The following is a 19,784-nucleotide window of genomic DNA, read 5'->3' on the forward strand; positions in this document are numbered from 1 at the left end:
AACTTTTGAAAAAGGCATACGTGGAGTTTGCTGATTGGCTTTGGGGACCCGCGTGCAAAAAGAGAGGCAGGAAGGGGGAACAAGCTGATTGGTTCTGAGGGCCCGCGCTTGGGAGGAGAGAGGCAGGGAGGGGGAACAAGAAGGGGGAAGGTAGGAATGCCATCATGGCGTCTTCTATTATTTCTATAAGCCAAGCAGTTACAGAAGGGCAAAAGAGCAATTAATAACCTAATTTACGCCTAAAAGCCAGCGGTTCACAGAAAAGCAAACAAGCGGTTAGTTATCCTATCTATCTTCTAGGGGAGGGGTCTTTCATATGCAGAAAATAAACAATTTTCCAAGGCACAAATGTGACTTTAGTTGTGACTGCAGTATAGTTGATATGTTTGAAGATAGCATAAACGTGGCAGTAGCTGCAAGGATCATGTGAGAGGTTGTACACAGAGAATTTAAGATTTTATTGAATTTGATAGAATCTATTTTTATAGATTTTGAGATTTTATTCATTGCGGTAGGAAAGTTTTAAGCAGAAAGTTACATTTGAACTGTAGCAAGAATGCTCTTGCACGGATCATGTGAAGGGATTAGGGAGTTACACCTTGCCTGGAGCCAAAAGGACAATTTAGAAGGATTTTGTAATAAGCTAAGCAAGAAATGATAAGGACCTGAATTAAGGCCAATTCAAGAAATATGCAGAAAAGGAGATAAACTTAAAAGACGTTAATGGACCAAGTGAACTGAATTGGTTCAGTTCTACACAACCGAGAATGAACCAAGAGTTCATTCTCCACAACCGAGAGTAGTGGAGAATGAAGATGCTAGGTGGTGGTGGTGTTTCTTAAATAAGATGTAGAGGAAGACGATTAAAATTGGGAGGCAAATTATGAATTCTTTTTTTTAAAATATCAAGTTTGAAGAAGCTATAAAATATTTAATGGTGAGATCCAGTAGAAAATTAAAAATCTAGAGCTTAGGAAAGAAACTAGAATTAACTACCAATCAATTAAAAACTATGTTTCATATGATTATATCTCCAGGTCTTTTCCAGTATTACCCTTCACCAACTAGAACCCTCCTTCACTCAGATGATTTTTTTTAGTAAATACATTTCTTTCTGTTGTGCTGTTGACTTGATTCTACTCTGGATCTTTTATTGATTTTTCAAGACTCCAATAATTATGCCTAATTACAGACACTCACCCTGGAGTACTGATGTGAATTTTTGTATGGAACACTACTGCAAAAATAAAGGAAAAACTTATATTTTCCCATCATTGCAACCAACTTTGCATGATTAAGTGAAAGTTTAAATTTAAGTCAGTAAATATTTATGGACTGTTTTTTATGTGCAAGTCACAATGCTGGAACTAAAGAAAAAAAAAATGCATGCTGTTGATCCTCAGAGAGTACACAGTTTAACAGAAAAGACTTGCAAGTCATCTACTGAATTGCAATTTAGATTTATCAGTGTAAAAAAAAGTATGTAAACTATACAAGTAGAGCACCCAAGAAGCATTGATCAACTCTGTGAATAGAGTTCATTTCAAAATGGAATTAATGCACTCTGCTACTAATTTTTACATGCATTTGTAATTATTTTATTCAAACATTTAAAAAATATAATTAGAGAAAAATACTTTTTTTTTTAAAGAAATATTCCTTAAAGTCTTAAAGTTCATGGGCAAACCACCAAGAAACATGAAGCTTAACAGTTATCTAGGTGTAATATCAATCCTTATAATTTTGCTATAGATCATGAAAATGCACTCATTGAAACACATTTTTTAGTTTTTGTTGTTTTTTGTTTTGGGGGGGTTAATGTTGAGGGTTTTATTGCTTCTCTAAGCAGAATACTGACAACATACATTGTAACCATATGGCTTCTTTCTCATCTCAAGAATAATGGTTCATGTGGGATTTTATTATAAAAATAAAAAAAATTGGCTACAGAGTAAATGATTTCTTAGAACCACACCTCACTATGATATTATACAATGAGATTTAAGGAGAAAGCAGCCAAGTTTTTGTAATAAAAGCTAAAAAAAAGAAATTTTTTATTCCAAAGGCAGATTGTTTCATTTTTTACGTATAAATTTTCTCTCCTGTTGAAATCTATAATGATTTAGAAAGTTGACATAATTATACATTTTTGAATGTTAATTATAAAACATTTTTCCTCCAGAAAACATATGTAAGTGACTTTTTAATACTCCTTTTGGTTCTGTAAAATCCAATAAACTAATCTGTGTCTCAGGTTTACAAGAAAACTATCAAATATTGAGATTGGATACACTGTGCCTTTAATTTAATTCTCAGTACAGTTATCCATTATAGTTATAAGAAGTATCCTTTTTGTATTATGAATTTTATCTAGGATAAGACCAAAATGCAATGCTCTCTTTTATGACATAGATTAAAGGTGTCATAGTTTAAATATAATTCTACTTGTAGCTCTCTTGAGGAAAAAAATCAGTTATAAAAATTATTCATTAAATGTCATTTTATTTTATTTTATATTTATACATAGAATAATGTTTAATAATTTTTTTGCTTTACTATTTCTTACAAACCCCTTTTATATTTTCTTAAAATCCTCAAAGAATCTCAAGCATTTATCCTACTTATATTTGATAAACAAATGTTAAATAGAATGTTACACATTCAAAATTAATTTCTAGGAAATATAGTGTATGTTGTGTTTGATTTAATCAAAATCCCTGGAAACAAGTAAATAAGATATTTTGCCTTTAAATTGATGGTAGAATTATTATAAGTTTCATATCATCAGCTCCAATAATTCTAGATAGGATTATAGTTGGAGACAGATGATTCTCGGTCTCTGACAATTAATTATCTGATTTTGTAAACAGGTGAGATAACCAATTTGACAGAAATCATAGTCCCAGACTTTTGTTAGCATTTTAGAAACTCAGCCCAAATCCAGTTTAGGTGGATCAGATTTAATGTACAAAAGGACCTTTTAAACTTGCAAAAAAAAACAGGCAAGAAAAAAGAGCTACTACCAGCAGATTTGCATGTGGACTATTATATGAGTTGTCTCATGGCTTTTTTTTTTTTTTTCAATGCCAGAAAGTTCCTGTAAAATAGGGACATTAACAGCACCTATCACATAGGTTTGTTGTGAAAAGTACCTGTGTCTTGGATAAGTGCTGTGTAAATATTTTTTTAAAGATTTGCTTATTTATTTGAGAGAGAGAGAGAGGTGAGAGCAGGGCAAGGGTCAGAGGAAGAGGAAGAGTCTTAAGCTCCACCCCAGGACCCTCAGATCAGGACCCTAATATCACAACCCAAGCCTAAATGAAGAGTTGGACACTTAACCAACTGTGCCACCTAGGCATTCCAGTGCTGTGCAAGTATTAACTACTTTATTATGGCCCCATTTCTCCATTTTTTCCCGATATTCTTAACTCCAAATTCTTCTCACTCTATTATACAATGCAAATAAACTTCCCAGAGTGTTTACAGCCAGGTTGTGTATCTGGAGCATATTTCTGTAATCTGAATATCTTCTGGTACACTCTGATAAAATTGTCTAATTACTAGACCAAAAGACCCACAAGGACGTGAAATGTGACAATTTTTATAGTTGTTTGTCAAGTAGCCAGCACTGATGTACTACTTAGTAAATATCTAGGTACAGAAAAGAGAGGAAGGCAGCCAAGCCGACTATCCAGCTTAAGTACTATTACCTAATTCTTTACATACTTAGTTCTGATTTTCCATAATCCATTTTAACTACAGATCCAAAGACACTTGTTCTTCATCTTTGAGGACAGGTGTATCTCTAAACTCATTTACAAAATATTTGTCTTAGGAAGTTATATATGTAATATATTATGAAACACCCCTTTATGGAATTATAAGCTGTGCTATAAATCAAAACATTGAAAGAGTGAAATACATGGTATTTACACTATCTGTATAACAAATGAAAGGATATAAATAGCCTCATATCAGTCCAAATTAGATCTACTATGTCTTCCTTCCTTCCCCTTTCTCTTTTTATTACTTTCTCTCTCCCTTTCTTTCCTTCTTCTTTCTGTGCTAAATATGTGAGAGGTTACTTCAGTTGTTCCTACTAGTGGGATACATTTAAAATAAGCTTTTTGGAAATTGCAAGTAGAGTATTGTAAACCTTGCAGGTTAGAGTAGTTAAGAAAGCATGAACTTTGGGTCTCCTGGGTGGCTCAGTTGTTTGGGTGTCCAGCTCTTGGTTTCTGCTCATGTCATATCTCATGGGTCCTGGTATGGAGCCCACCTCAGGCTCAGGCTCAGCAGGGAATTTGCTTGAAGAATCTCTCCCTCTGCCCCTCCCCCCAGGGTTGTGTGCACTTGCTCTCTCTCTCTCTCTCTCTCAAATAAATAAATCTTTAAAAAAAAAAAAAAAGAAGTCAGGAACTGAAAATTTCACTTGGGTTGGAGGACAAATATCAAAACAGAAATATATAAAAGGAAAAGTTGTGATCAGAGATGAGAATTTTTGAAAAGTTCTTTTGAGTAACAAAAGCTCTTTATATATTACTTGAAAATATAGCTGCTCAAGTGTGGAAAGCAAATTTACTCTTCACATGGAATGAAGCACAGGCTGAACCCTTTGCTTAGTGTAACTCAACAAGTCAAGTGTTAACTGAATATTCTCCACACCTCACCTGCTTGAGAATAAAAAGCATGGTAATTTATCTGTTAGATACAAAAGGCCTCTTACTTAGTAGCTTCTGAGCTTATGCCAGATCTTTTTATCTTTTCTCAGGGAGTACCTTCGCGTTATCTTTTCATACAGTCTTGAATAGTTACTGGAATTCCCCTCTCAGTTTTCTTTACATTTTTAGCCTATTCTAAAACCCCATACAGCAAGCAAGCTGCCCTTTCAGGGCTCCATGTAAGCCAGTAGCTACTTTGTCTCTATTGCTCTCTAGGAACGCAGAGCTTCCTTGTGACCACTGTCCATTTCACAGTGATTTGTTCTGTTCTAGTTATAACCAGCATCACCTCACACAAGGAAGATGCTACCCTTCCTCTGCCTTTCTTTGTGAATATTCTATGAAAGCTTGCTTGGGTCTTTTATTCTTTTAAAATTATTATTAATATTGTTATGTTTTATATGTATTTTTGTTTATTTTTATGTAAGTACTTTCCCTTTCAAAGAGTGACAAGAGTTTTATCCATACTGAATCTGAAAATATTTCTCCCCTAGATCTTATAATGGACAGTTCATCAGATAAGATTTCTTCTTTTTACGCAGGGAATTTCTAGAGGGACTTCGGTATTAATCCATATTACTCACCCCACCATGGTCCCATCTTAAATTTTGTTCTTCGGTTTCTTCTTCCCCTATGTATGGTAGACATGTTTGCAACCACCTGAAACCTTCACTTTGCTTCCAGGATGATTCACCACTGATATAAATGATTGCATTTGAGTCAACTTCTCAGATATATCATAACTTCAGTTTTGATATGAAAGAGACCCACCCTGTTAAAACAGTTCTACTCAACAGAGGAAGGGAAAGGAAGAATGCATAGGGGGAAGTTTAGAATAACTTGGATATCTATTTTTTTTTAAGATTTTATTTATTACAGACAGAGATTACAAGTAGGCAGAGAGGCAGGCGGGGGAGAGGGGAAGAAGTCTTCCTGCTGAGCAGAGAGCCCGATGTGGGGGCTTGATCCCAGGACCATGGGATCACGACCTGAGCTGAAGGCAGAGGCTTTAACCCACTGAGCCACCCAGGTGTCCCAAGATTTGCAATTTTCTTACTGAGAAAAAAAAAAAAAAAACTGTCAAAAGATTAATGTTGTTAACATAAAACATACCAACATTTTCTGTATTGGCTCTTGCAGTGGAGATGGATTACAGTATTTCTGGAGCCCATGCTTCTACCTTAGTATGTAATTCCCAAGAGGTTCATCCCAGGGACCCTGGGATCATGACCTGAGCCGAAGGCAGAGGCTTTAACACACTGAACCACCCAGGTGCCCCAGATACCTATTTTCATTTTATGTTTTGCCCAGGATAGCTGGGTACAATTCTATGTAAGGCACATATTCAGTCTATCCCATGATAAGTAACTTCCATCTCTCTTTTTAATTTTGAGATTGATTTATTTATTTGAGAGCGTGTGCGTGAGTGGATTGGGGAGAGGGAAAGGGCTAGAAAGAATCTCCAATTTTTCACTCATAATCTGTATTGTTCTACCAAAGTATATAATGCTGTACATTTGTAACTTTCATTTTTATTTTATTTATTTATTTATTTATTTTTGTAACTTTCATTTTTATATGAAGAATCAGTACTGGAAACTACAAAAACCAAATACTTTGAGGGTCTGCCTAGGGGTAAATTCTGGAGAGTGATGATCTTTTTTTTTTTTTCTTCAGTAATGATACAATATGTTTGTGATTTTGTCTACTATTAAACAAAGCAGATGTCAAAATCACTCCATGTCTTTTAGGTTATTATAACAAATCCTTGATGAGGATAATATTCATTTATATTATATTAATTCTATACTCATTTATTACTCCTAAAGTTTAGAATATTTTTAAATTATGTAACTAGTATATTTTTTTAAAGAATTTTTTTTAAGATTTTATTTATTTATTTGACAGACAGAGATCACAAGTAGGCAGAGAGGCAGGCAGAGAGAGGGGGGAGGAAGCAGGCTCCCTGCCAAGCAGAGAGCCCAATATGGGGCTCGATCCCAGGACCCTGGGATCATGACCTGAGCCGAAGGCAGAGGCTTTAACCCACTGAGCCACCCAGGTGCCCCTGTAATTAGTATATTAATTGCATAGAAATATGTGTGTGTGTTCAAAAAGCAGATAGTTATATATGGCTAATACAATATAATTCTTCAGGATGAACATGTTAAATAATAACTATATTCATCTCCAGTTTACACAGAAATTGATAGGGTTATGTCTCTGTGGCAACACTTGCTCTTACTTACTTATAATTATAAATGTGTTTAGAAACTAAAAATTTTTATGGCTTAAAGGAAAATATTTAGTTTTAAAGCTAAGGAAAAAAATAACTGAAATATTGTGCATGATGCTTTGAGCATCAACCAAATAACACTTGAGAATATATAAAACCAGACTCAGTTATTTACCAAGTCATTGGCAATACCTAAAGAAGCTGCACAAAATTTAAATTTATTTTTCAAAATACACAATGAATATTAAGTTATTGAAGAAACCAGATTAAATTCAGATTGCTCCATTTCAAGAAACCTCAAGGAGTGAATACATCATTTGGTGCTACAATTTTAGAAAAGCTTTTGCTTTTCAACTTTAATGTTTAAAAAACTCAAAGCAAATTTATTTGAAATTATCATTTTCCTTAATTTGAAATGATTATTTTTGCATAATCACAATAAAAGACAGCATCTATAATATGTTTTAGATTAACAGTAATCTGTTGATGGTGACTCTCATACTTTGCATTATTTTGTTTAACATTATTTTCAAGAAAATATATAAACCATTTAAGTATTCAACACATTAGAGTATTTTGTAGAATTTATTCAGTCATATCCTGAATAAATACTTATTGATTATCAAATATTCTAGGCAGGATTCCAGAAGCTGAGCAAAATATGGTAAATGAGACAGCTACAGTTTCCTGTCTGCATAAAGCATATGTTCTCTTTGACAGTAGAGGTAATACTTAACCAAATAGAAAAGCAAACAAGATAATTACAGGCTGTAGTATGAGCAGTGATGGCTGTAAACAGGGTGATGAGACAGACTGTAACTAGAGGTATCTTTTTGAAAGAGAGGCTGTTTGTGGTGGGACCTGGAATAAGGACTTGTCGAGTCACCCAAAGCTCTGAGAGAATAGCATCCTACACCTAAGGGACAATAAACTTTAAGGAGGGCATGTGATGTGTTGAGCACTGGATGTTATATGCAACTGATGAATAATTGAACACTACATCTGAAACTAATGATGTACTCTATGTTGGCTAATTGAATGTAAACAAAAAAAAAAAAAAATTAATGATGAAAGATGGTAAAAGGGTCCACATTATTTTAAAAAACTCGAAAGAGGCCAGTGTGGCTGAAGGAGCATGAGCAAATGAAGATGAAATGGTATGTGTGGACAATGGAGAGGTGTAACCCAAGCTGTTCATGCAGTTTGGCAACTTGTTTAAGGGCAGTGAAAGTCACTGAAGCCTTTCTGAGGAGCAGAGATAGGTTCTCATGAACTTAGTGAATTTTTAAAAGCTTCCTGCTGATGATGATTACATCATCAATTCATCATTAATTGGGAGGTGGAATATGACACAAGTAGGGGTGTTATGTGGGTTCTAGCCTATTGACAGTGATGCTCCTAGTTAAGACTCCCTATGACACTCACCTGGGCCATGTTACTCCTAGCCAACCCCCCACAGACTTCCCCCTGATGAGGGAGCAGGAGGCTGGCTGAGGACAAAGCAAAAGCTGGCGCCTTGCACCCCCTCTTCACCCGCTCCCCTCCATATGTGTAGCATTCCTCAGGCACCCCTGATCGCCATAAAACGATAAATAGTTATCTTGCAGGGATCGCAATCCTGCAGAACAGGAATCTCCCTTGCTCTACAAGATGTCCTAGAGACCTAAACAGGGAGGTTACCTTATCAATAGCACAAATTTCCAGAGGCAAATAACTCTTGGTTCCTGAAGCCCTAATGTCCCCCTCCCACCATAAACTGGAGGAGACTGGAGTCGAAAGGAATGTAAATGATAGCCAGATCATAATGCCCCACCAAGAATCTCCCAATTATCTTGATGTTAATGCCTGACCTAAAGACGACATTGATCAGGCCATAAGGGCAAGGACTCCCCCCGGCACCTTGTAGGCCCTCCCTAACATGTGAAAACTCTGTTGAAATCTCCCGTTCCTTCACCACCTCCCCCCAACTGTGGGGTATATAACATGCCCACCTTCACAACCCGGGGCAGCAGCTCTTCCTGCCCACGGGTCCTGTCCCCGTGCTTTAATAAACCACCATTTTGCACCAACGATGTCTTAAGAATTCTTTCTTTAGTCATTGGCTCCGAACCTCCTCACCCCACCGAACCTGACTTAGGTTCTGGGACTTCATCACCCCCACAGGCCAGCATTGCTGCTGGGTAGGGCTTATAGTTTCTATTATGATTAAGGACCAACCTCAGCAGAAACCATCTGGAAACTTTGAGGAACAAGATTTATTACTTACAAGTCATGGAGTTTAAACAGCAAGTCCAAGGACCACATCGTAATGGAAGAGAGAGAGAGAAAGAGCGAACCTTGGGCTCTGCTTTTCGGAGGGTCCAGGGGAGTGCTGTCTCGGGTTTCAAAAGTTCACTCTTTATTGGCAAACTTAAAGAAGAGCAGAAATTAAGGTATGAGAAGGGACAAGCAGGGTTACTCAAAAGGTCAGTTATCTAGGTCACTTTCAGATTTCTGAAAAAGGGAAATTCATGGGTGTGGTGGCATAATTCCTTATCTGGTTTCAGGAGTAGCTGTGTCATACAGCTGGCAATATGTTTATTCAAGATGGATGTTTTTTGAAATGCATGCCTCCACAGAAGCTTAAGTTAGAACAATGTAGACAGATAAGATAAATTCTTTGGAAAAGGAACCAGTAAAGGGACTTGGTTAAGATAGGATTTGAAGGAAGGAGAAATATGTTTCTGATCTTTTTGATCTTGGGTAACTCAAAAAGACAAGCTGTGAAGTAAATATCAAGAACTTAATTTTGACATATTAAATTTGAGATTTCTGTTATAGTACAAAAGAACAGATCTAATTATGAATCTCGAATACAGGGGAGAAGTAAAAGATATAAATATAAAATTGAAAGATTAAGTGGCGCCTGAGTGGTTCAGTCAGTTAAGTGTGGGACTCTTGATTTTGGCTCAGGTCATGATCTCAGGGTTGTAAGATCAAACCCCATGTCAGACTGGGCATGGAGCCTGCTTAAGATTCTCTCTCTCCTGCTCCCTCTGCCCCCCCCCCCTTGCACACACCCTTGGTCTCTCTCTAAAATTAAAAAAAAGAAAAGAAAGAAAGATTAAAAACAGCTTAGACTTTTTAATGTCACATCCATTTGCCGTAGATATTCATTCAGTCACTCAGCTTACTATGAGAAAGGCACGCAAGGACATAAAACTTTTTTTTTTTAATTCAAATTCAACCTTAATTTGAATAAATGGCCTTTATTTTCATTGAAAGTAGAATAATTATAGGGAAAGAGGAAATGTATTTAGGCTTTCAAAAAATTTTAACTGATTTCCAAATCTAAACTATTTTAAGCTTGGAATCAAAAAGGAATGGAAGACAATGGCTAAAATCAAGGCAATGGTATATGCATGGATCAGCTTCAAGGTAGAAACACCCTAAGGACTACACTAAACAGCAGTCTTATTTGTCATAGTTTTATTTAGACATCTTATAGATTATACATAAGATAGAGTGAAAAATGAAACCTCAGATTCCAAGTGGACTTAAATATAGTTCAGAAAGATGTATTATCCTGGATCTTTCAAAGCTCTATATATGAGATGAAGGGGAGATGGTAACAGTGAATGAGATTTAGGGTAGAAAATGGCAGAAATAGTATAATTAGAGAGGAAATGCCCTTTCCATACTTACAAAATAATTGGCTTTGACTTCTTAAATATATTTTAGATGTCATACCAGGCTGTTTGTAATGGCAAATAAGAAAAGTTAAAATTCAGGTTGACTCAACAAGACAATGAGTAAAAATAAACAATGAAGGGAACAGTTAGTACCCAGTTTTGGAAAAACTAGAGCCCAATAAAGGGTAACAGATAAAATCCAGGTAATTGTTAAGATTCAGCGATTTGTTAAATTCAGTCATCATCCTGGTTCCCTTCTTTTATCAGTGTGTAAGCTTTGCTACTGAGTACACTCTCATTCCCATATATCATCTTAAAATTCTGACTTATACTTTGTTTCCTATAGAAGTGCAGCCCTGCTTTTTTAGAGATGGGAGGTTTGTATCCAGACCTGGTCCTTATGACTTGGTTATTATTGCTACCTGAAAGTTAGGGTTGCTAAACAGCACACAATTTACCCAGTTAAATTTGGATTCAGATACACAATGGGGCTTTTGTGTGTGTGTGTGTGTGTAAGTATGCCGCAAATGTTGCTTATACCAAAAATTACTTGTTGTTTATCCAAAAGTCATATTTAAATGGGTGTCCTGTGTGTTTATTTGCTGAACCTGGAACCTCTTCCATCAGGCATCCCTATTACTAAGAGCCAGTTAGCCTTCAGCTTATTACTTAGAGCTTGTTTCTGGGCCAGTTTGAGTCAGCTAACACTCCTGGAATGTGATACATCAGTGTAACAATGTGTCTCTAGTGGCTTATCCTGGAATCTTCTCTGTTCATTTGTCCTACCATAGTCCTGCCTTGACCTGTAGAATCTGGAGTTAGAAAGAGAATTTTATATCAAAAGTAACTTAGATCACCATAGCGAGTAACTGTGATGGTCTTTTCAACATGGACCATTGATAAAACTCTCAAATCAGTGGGCACCTGGGTGGCTCAGTGGGTTAAGCCGCTGCCTTTGGCTCGGGTCATGATCTCAGGGTCCTAGGATCGAGTCCCCCGTCGGGCTCTCTGCTCGGCGGGGAGCCTGCTTACCCCCCTCTCTCTCTCTGCCTACTTGTGATCTCTGTCTGTCAAATAAAAAAAAAAAAAAAACAACCTCTCAAATCAGTAATAAGGTTGTTTGAAGAATTTATCTTAAAGATAAAGTGTGATTTGGTCTAATATTTCCTCTGTGGAGGCATTATATTACAGTTGAATAGAGTTATGTGGATTTAACCAAAACAAATACTTCATTAATATTTGATTGCAGTACCTCAGTAAAAATATGATACAACTGAAGGAAATTTCAGATTAAGGAAACTACTTCCCTCTTTAGGACATCTGAGAACAGATTTAAATACATATGTATGCATGCATATGTGTGTATGCATGTGTATGTGTGTATGTATGAAAAATAGGTCATATGTGGGAAGATAGTTAATACTCAGAGTTTAATTTCAGCATCCACTAACCATGCTGACTAGTTTAAACAAAAAGTTTACTAGATTCAGAAACCTGACATAGACATGGGTTCCATAATCAGGAAGCCTTAGCTGCTACTACTGCCATTTACAAAACTATACTTTGCCTATTGTAAGCTATATTGGTGAAATGGATGTCCCAGGACTTGCTTTTTGACACTCCCCAAACTCAAGATGGGATACTAAAACCACTGTTCATTTGCTTCAGAAAACTAAATACCTCCATAATCCATACTTAGCAGCAAAAATGGTAGTTGCATCAGAAACTTGGTCTCTGCTCATGACCACCTTACAAATACCATGGAAGGTCAATCTTTTTGCCCCAAGTCAAAACATATCTGGAACCCAGTTCCAAAGGTGTAAGAAGCGCAGTCTGTAGTTTTCCAAGACATAATTGCAAGATGTGCTAGAAGGAGAGTAGAATACTTATTGCATATCAACTGATCATATCCAGACAGGATGCCATAATATTTTATAAAACCTGAAAATATATTTTATATCAAATACAGGAGTCATCAGACTGCAAAACAATGACATTAAATAAAATCACCTCAAGTAATATAAATAGTAGTATTAAATTTGTTAATTGGTTGTGACAAATGCTAACAATAAAGGCAAATTAGAAATCTAAAACTTTAAAAAAATGCTGAGGTGCATTTACAGATGATAGGTTGATTAATAAAAATAGATAGGTTTTTTGGTTTTTGGTCCTAACCTGAGGTTAATGGCCAGCATAGCATCCCTCAGCTGTGACTGCCAGTATAATCCCTTAAGAAACTTTAAGGAAAATACCAATGTCCAGACTATTGCCTTGACTAATTCAGTCAGAATTTCTGGGTGCTTAAAGAGGCATTGAATGAATCTAATGGGCATTCAGTTTGAGCATTACTGTTTTAGTTAAGAAAAGCGGTCCTTTTGGAAACACATTTTTATTACATAAAAACTGGGAGGCTGTTGAACCCATGGGTCTGATCTATAATATTATTTTTTATGATTTTTAAAAAATGGATATGTATGACAGTTTTAGGTACATTTTCACTGGAATAGTTTACCTATGATTTTGATCACACCGAAGATTTAATCTGGACAAGTTTATTCCTTTGGAAAGAAAAAAATAATCTAATTATCTGATAGTAACAAATACATTTTTTTAAAAGGACAAATTAGATTATAAACAGATTGAATAGAATCTTTTACAGTCACAAACTAGATTTGCTTCAGAATTGATTTCAAAGATGGAAATTCTTATTTTGCATTTCTTTTAACAAAAGGCATATTTTAAGAAAAACTTCCTTAAAATACTAATTTATGTGGCCTAAAAATATTTTATACATCATTAATAAAATATGAACTATTAAAAGCAGTCTGTATTCTTTAGAACTATATATTCTCAAATTTACATTTGATTTATATATATTAAATATAAATATATATTCTAGAATTAATTCTGACATAATACCTAAGGAAATTGTTAACATTTTGTGAAAACTAAATATGAATTCTCTAAAATTCAACATCTAGGAGAGTGTATTGCACACTATAGACACCTATTAAATTGTTTTTTATTAGATTCATATTGGAATTATCCAGCAAAGGAAAGATAATCACTACCATGAGAGGAAAAAACACATTACTCATCTTCATGAAATTCTCTTTACATAAACCAAAGGGTGTTTCTACAATGTATTAAGTAGTTTTCTAGGGTGGAGTTGCATTCCTTGTATTTTTCTACTTTCCTTCATCGTTTATCTAGGGCCCTACTTGGGCTTTGCTGATATTGATATTTTAGTTATTTTATTTAATAAAGCTTTCAAAATTTGTGAGTGTAGAAGCCAAAAGAGAAAAGATTAAAACTGTAAAAAATTAAGACAATAGTACAATGCCAGAAGATGAAAGAAATAAATATTAATGTAATGCATCTAAATAATATCTTCAGTGATTTATAATTTTAAAGAAAACAAAAGTAATCCATACTTCTCATGTTTTTCTTTAAATTGTTAATAGCTCAATTTAAAAAGTACCTACATTTCTACAGAGCTTGATTTATTCAATAAAACTAACTCCAAAAACAATTATTAAGCTTTATCTCTCCCCACCACTGGTGAATTATACCAAATATTTATTTATATTTAAATTTTATTTTATTTTTTCAGTGTTCCAAGATTCATTGTTTATGCACCACACCCCGCGTTCCATGTAATACGTGCCCTCCTTGTTACGCACCACCAGGCTCATCTAAAACTCCATCCTCTCCCCTCCAAAAAATTTCATTCAACCCTTTTCTAGCCTACCTTTCTACATACAGGACAATGTTTAAATAAGAAAAAGTAAATTTTAAAAGACTCCCTTGCAGCCACTGAGAGAGGGAACAACTTAAGCTATAGGAGGAGATAGAGATACATTGAGTAAACAAGTAAGAGGAGGCATTTTGTTCTGTGGCAGCTCAATCAGAGACTCTAGCTCTGGTTTCTATCATCATAGGTGCCCAATGGACTGAGCCAGTATCTGTAAGCTTTCTACCAGAGCAGTCTTATAGTTAAGTGTTTCCTTTGGCCGCCTTTGCTGTGGGCTATATCTAGCCATCTTCTCACCTCTGATTCCTCTAAGGATACTGTAAACCACACAGTTATCTTCTAATAAATCTCTTGCTACTTAAAATGGTTAGACTGTGTTTTACTGGCTTCATCTCAGAACCCTAGTCAGAAACTGCTGAAGTTGTTTGGGTCACCAATCCTACTTAAATACTTTAGGAAGTTGGGAAGATGCCTCAGGGGGAAAAAGAAAGCATAGAAGTAAGATTACTCTGAAACATAGTCTAGAATGAATTGCATTATGTCTGGAGACATAATGTCTCCAGCAGACACCTGTCCCACCAACACCAGAGTCATAAGAGGATTATCTATCTTTAAGTGACCTCACTTACTAAAAACCTACTTGTCTGTGTGTTCAGTCTCAACTAAATATAGACAGGTAGGGTTTTTGTTTCCAACAGTGTTTTACCTGACTAAAGACATAATCTGAAGTCAGCTACTCTCAAGTCTATTCAAAGAGTGGAATCACCCCCTGAATTATTAATTTATTAAATGTAGTGCCAATTGCAAACCAAACTTCTGATTCTAATTTGGTTTAGTTCCATATGTAGACCTAGGTGCCTAGAGGAATTATTTTCCTTTGGGACCTGGTTTCTTCAAGCAAGTACCTTCTCATAGTGGTATTATTTTCTCTTTTTGGCCACCCAGACTCTTTCCTACAAAAGTTGAATACTGCGTATTTTATGTTGTAAACAGGATGATATAACATTAAAAAAAAAAAACACCAAAATTTTGAAAATAGATGTTGCTGTTACTTCAGTTGAAACTATGTGTTTAGGCTTTTACTTCCAATGTAATCTAAAAAGACTGGCAAATTATATGCATCAAAACATTATTTCCATGAATACCTGGCCACCCACTTAGCACCCATTTAGCCCTTTATACTCAACGATGTTCTGAGTTTCTCTTCCTAGACCAGGTTTTCATAAATAATAAGCAATCCTGATTTTTAGTAGACAATTTATCAAATCAACCTGTTCCTATTAAGGTAATGGTAAGGTTTTTTGTTTTGTTTTGTTTTGTTTTTATTAGTAGCAGTAAATAATAAATAAAAGAATGGACCTTCGACGAGATAGTTTATCACTGTAAAAAATTAAGGTGAGATGGCTAAAGCTATCCCCCAAATAATATAGCATACATCTGTTGGGAGTTTCAAGGATATAGAGACTAAGGGGACACCACAGTTTCCTTCTTCAAGCTTACTTCACCCACCATCCCAGTATATTCTTCTTGACAGCTTTAGCTAATATCTGTTAGTAAGGCAATTCTCCTTTTCAGGGTCTCAGCTTTATTATTCTAGCTATAGCAAACAAATTAAAAGGTACACAGTAGTGGAATATACATGGTAACTCTGATGATGCTTTAGCAGGTACTGGCCCAAACTTGATGTCTTGTAACACTGAAGAGATACGTCTTCTAATAGTAGTGGGATTGGAAAATCACTTCTGGAGATATAAGGCTGAATATGATCAACATGATTGTGATATTTGGCTTAGCTTCACTGACAAACTCCACAAACTCAGCTAAAATCGAAAACCATCACTTAGTGAATTTGTGTCTTTATATTTAGACAGAATAAGACCTACAGAGTAATTTTACCTGCAAACTCACAAGGAAATCACTAAAGCTACTTTCTTGTGTGAAGTTAAAAAAAAAGAAAGAGAGAGAGAGAGAGATTCAGAATATGATTATTTTGGAAGAAGGTATTTCTATTCTAATTATATGTTGGTACAATTATGGCTGGGTACCAGGTAATTTCCATAAATCATTATCTAATCTGATAACTGCTAAACAACAGAATGCATCAAAAGAGACAGCAGATATTTTCACCTCACTTCCAAATCTTGTGAGAACACATTTAATTTTAAACTATGAATTCTCCAGAATTGTAATTTTAAGAGATTACAGGAGATAAAAATTTTCAGTTTGGCAGCATCTCTAGAACAGACAGGCACTCTAAAAGAGGGTAGAATGGAAGCGGTTAGATGGATCTGCAGTTTTTTATTCAAATGGTATTTAATATATGTTGTCCAAGACTAGCTCTTAAACTAAGATGTGTACTATTACTTAGGCATAATGGTCATTATAGTTAACAGTGAAGACTCAGAAGTTGGAAATGAAACAGGTGGGATTTCAGAAGCACCCACCTAGTGCCAGGTACACACTGAGGAACACCTAATTACCCAAGCCATGATAATATCGCTTAGGAATCCAGCACATTTTTGCTGGGCAGGGGGAAGAAAAGTATGGGAGGCCTGAAGTTTTGCATTAAAATTAAGTGTACTTGTGAGACTAGGTGAGTAGCAATAGCATTAAAGTAGAGATCTGAAAATGTAATATTCAGTGTTCTAATTTAACTTTTCTCTGGTTTTGGTATAACAGCATAGAAAAAACCTAAGAGTTCATACTCTGTTGAGTCTATAACCAGGCACCTTGAATTCAAGACTCTGGATTTATTTAACAATAGAACAAAGTCCTCTTAGCATAATGTTAAAAAGTAATCAGACCTCAAACTCTTCAATATGCTCTCAAGCATTTGTATTAATCAGAGAGGATATTTATGATTCAGAGTAAAATATATTTCAGCAGCTCACTAGAAGTAATTTATAGTGAGTTATACAGAATTCTTTCATATTCTTGAACAGAATATACACTCAGTACTAAAGTACTTCTTATTGGCTAGCAGCAACAAACTGGTAGGTCATAAGTAGGCCTTCAACAAGATTATGTTTTACTGTTGTAAACTTACCCAGGGATGTTCTCACCATACAAGGAAAAAAAAATAGCAGAGTACTGCAAAAATCCATGAGTAACTAAGTTCTATCAAGTTATGGGACAATAGGAAACACTAACACTGAACTACAGTGCCCCCTGGCATATAGAATAGGCTGTAAACTCATTTTGAAAACAAAAATCTAAAATATTCTTGACTTAAATAAAATACCTGTTTCAGTGATTGAAGTTCATATTTCAAGGATGACTGGATAAAAATACATCTCTCTGTTAATAAGACACTCAAATGTGTTACAGATGTATCTATGAGCTATTCTGAATGTGCTTATTTTCAAGGTTTAAGTATAAAGGTGAAATATCAAGAGAATATATATAAAAGATATCAATATGTAAAGTACTAAATAAAAATAGCATACTGATATTTTGCTTCTATCATGCAGTAGGTCAAATAAGTTCATTTTTTCTGTTGTTAATATATTGTCACATGCATACATGTTATTTTAAGATATTATTAACTCAGACATCAATCTGTGTGTCATTGATCTGGTGATATTTGAGCACAAGACATATGTTGTTCATTTCAATATTATGGTTTGATAGTATTCAAATAGAAAAAAATACATATTTTTCATTTCTAAAATACTTTTGAGGTTAAGTGTAACAGGAAACACTCAAAATGAGGAACACTTAAGAGGACAGATATTATAATGACAAGCATGAGGGTAAAATGACATTGCTGAGGGATTAGGAAGTCACTGGGATAGAGGAAACCTCAGTGGACAGATTCTTTTGGAGGTTGCTTAAAGGAGATATAATTAGTGGTATAAAATGCTAAGATACAGTTTATCAAAGAACATGAATGAGAATATAGGACTTTTTATAATTAGGCAGGAAGCTGCATAATAACTGCTATGATCAACTTTTATGCTGTGAGTTATAAAGTGGGTATTAGCCCCTATTGAAATTTTATCCAACTTAGGCTGCAACAATCTTACCAAATAAGAAAGGATCCCCTTCCAAACTCTCTTATTTACATCTCAGGAACTCCTAGAAATAAGACTCATCTAAATACATACAGTTAAGATTACATTTATGAGGTTTTGGGGATATGAATGATATGTTTATGACATACAATTTTTATGTTAAACCAAAAAAGAAAGATACTTAACTCTGTATGCTAATTTTCCCTTGAAAAAACTGTGATGTTTCATTACAAAGTGGGCTTTATAATATTATAAAGGTTAAAGTTTAGGGTTAGGGCTTGTGGTTTGGGTTTTGCTTTTTATTTTTTTTCCAGGTATGAACTTTCCAGGCAGTCTACCTTGATAATATGAGATGCTGCAGAATCAGATTCCTCTTTGGAAAAGCTCATTTTATAAGTGAAACCCAGTGATACTTATTTTATTGTTTATTGAGAAGATTCTAGTGGACTCTTAGCATAATATAATATAATCTTATTTATATGTAATTTGGAATTATGTTGTGCTTTTTTCTAACATGTTATATATGAACATTGTGAGTTTTAGGGAAGAGCAGAGTGTTATATAACACCTGTTATCTGATTAAGGCAAAAGAGCCATTTTATTTTTGCTTGTTCACTAGCAAATTATGTCAATGTATGTTACCTCTTAGGGAGTTTATTTTTAAATCTTAGAGGAAATAACACATTTCCTTATTACCTTTGTTTAACATTAGAATTTGTAAATGATATATTTCAGCTGTAATATTTGAATTATGAATTACTCAGTTTTTAAATAGTCTTAGGTATCTTGCCATTGTAATGGAAAGAGGAAACGGGCAGATGATGAATTTAAAAACTTAAATATGAATTGTTTATAGTGTATTTTCTTTGCTATTTCTCAATTTCTAATTTTGTAGAATAAAATCAGGAGAGAAGTTTTTATTTGACGTCTAATCAAGCAGGTATGCTTTTTCTCTAATTAATAAGTAATCTGCAGTGATTATATATTATTTTAGTTAAGGAATATGACTTATTTTTAAAAATTAAAATTAAAATTCAGAACATTATTATTTTGGAAGAAGGTACTTCTAATCTAACACAGATCAATAGGAACCACACTAGCCACTTGAAGCTCAGTGACTGGAACTCTGGGCTTAAATCCATATGTATTCTCTTTTCTCTGTCTCTCGTTTCTGCTTTGTCATCATCCTATCTTCCTTCTCTTCTAGTTCACATGGACTTTTATTATTTTAAATTTGTTCTAGCTGCTGACGTTATTTAAGGTTAGGACCTAGTGGGGGATGAGGGAGAAAGTATGTGCATGTATAAACTATTCATATTAACTCCACATAGAATATTATCTAGGAGAACCTCTGATTGCAGCAGACTATCAGGTGCCATTCCTGAACCA

This window comes from Mustela putorius, unplaced genomic scaffold (assembly GCF_011764305.1).
Source record: "Mustela putorius furo isolate JIRA1106 unplaced genomic scaffold, ASM1176430v1.1 tig00003845_pilon_pilon_pilon, whole genome shotgun sequence".
In the NCBI taxonomy this organism is placed as follows: domain Eukaryota; kingdom Metazoa; phylum Chordata; class Mammalia; order Carnivora; family Mustelidae; genus Mustela; species Mustela putorius.